The sequence below is a fragment of the Petaurus breviceps genome, unplaced genomic scaffold (genome assembly GCF_028583685.1).
Source record: "Petaurus breviceps papuanus isolate PSGF00001 unplaced genomic scaffold, PetGlider_PUasm1.0 38, whole genome shotgun sequence".
Taxonomy (NCBI): Eukaryota; Metazoa; Chordata; class Mammalia; order Diprotodontia; family Petauridae; genus Petaurus; species Petaurus breviceps.
The window spans coordinates 45,992,609-45,993,868 of NW_027186304.1; the positions used below are offsets into that span (position 1 = coordinate 45,992,609).

Below are 1,260 nucleotides of genomic sequence, written 5' to 3' on the forward strand. Positions count from 1 at the left end.
TACTCAGGAAAACTTAAAGAAAAATCAATTAACCGATTTATACATGCCGTTGATATGGAACTCTCTCCATCACTACAAGGCTCTTGTCTGATAACATACACCAAGGGATGAGATGACCTTCATAGAACTTTGGTAATGACTCTTACTCAAATCATGTGCTAGGTGTTAATGGAGAGTTGGTCCAAATACATACTCTGAATGAAGCCCTTTCAGAGTATCTGGGAACCTAAGAGAAATCACAATCTATTTTCACAGGTAGAACAAACACAGAATAGAGTTCAAGCAGTCTGCAAAACCTTTTGTGCTAAATGTTTCTCATGACCTGCAAACTTTCCCCCTACATGGACCCCAAAACACATCAAGTACTTTGATGACAGAACAACTGATGAAGAGGTGGCATAGGGCACACATGTCACATGAACTGTGGAGCTCTTTGCCAATTGATCTAATGAGTGCCAGTCATTTATTGCTATCTATGCTGATTTCTCCCTCAAGTACAATTGTACAGGGATCAATTTTGGGAAAGTGTATGTCAGACACTACCCCGATGTCACTATATGGTACAAAGTGAGCATGTCACCTCTCACCAAGCAGCTTCCTCCTCTGATCCTGTTCCAGAGGGAAAAGGAGATAAATCAGGGATATTAGACAACAGACAAGAAAGGTCGAGCTGTCTCTTGGACATTCTCTGAGGAGAACATGATCCAAGAGTTCTGCCTGAATGAGCTTCAGCAATGTGCCAGGAAGCAGACCAAGTCCCTAAATGTGATCCCAGAGGACTAATCTAAGTTTTTGTCTGCTCACACACAGCCAGATGAGGAAAGCAAGAAGAATGAATAGGAGCTCTCTTCTACTAGACGTCCCTTTTAATAGCATATTCCTGCTTGCTTTTTTCAGACCTCGACCTTACTATGACTGAGGGACTTCATAAAGCTGACTTTTAGTGTTTTTACTTATTCCTTATTTGAAATAGAACTGGAGCCAAACACAAGACTATTAGGGTGAGGAATGAAAAATAGCATAAAAAAGAATGAAAAATAGCAAGCACCTCCCCCTAATTTGGTCAAATGTTTCATTTGGTGAAAGAAAAATAAATTCTTTATCTTAGAGGGAGAAAGTTTCCTTCTGATAATGAGCATTTTAATATTACTTAGATGCCAAGAAGAAGAGAGAAGGGACGAAACTAGAAGTCACATGTCTTTATCATTCTGTGGTTTCAATGCCCCTACCACAGGGCAAATAGAGAACCGTTCAGACTAA

At 40.0% G+C, this 1,260-nt stretch overlaps 1 pseudogene; it reads left to right on the plus strand.

The window, feature by feature from the left end:
- Positions 1–308: 308 nt before the first annotated feature.
- Positions 309–783, plus strand: LOC138170078 (thioredoxin-related transmembrane protein 2 pseudogene; annotated as a pseudogene).
- The last annotated feature ends 477 nt before the right edge of the window (positions 784–1,260 follow it).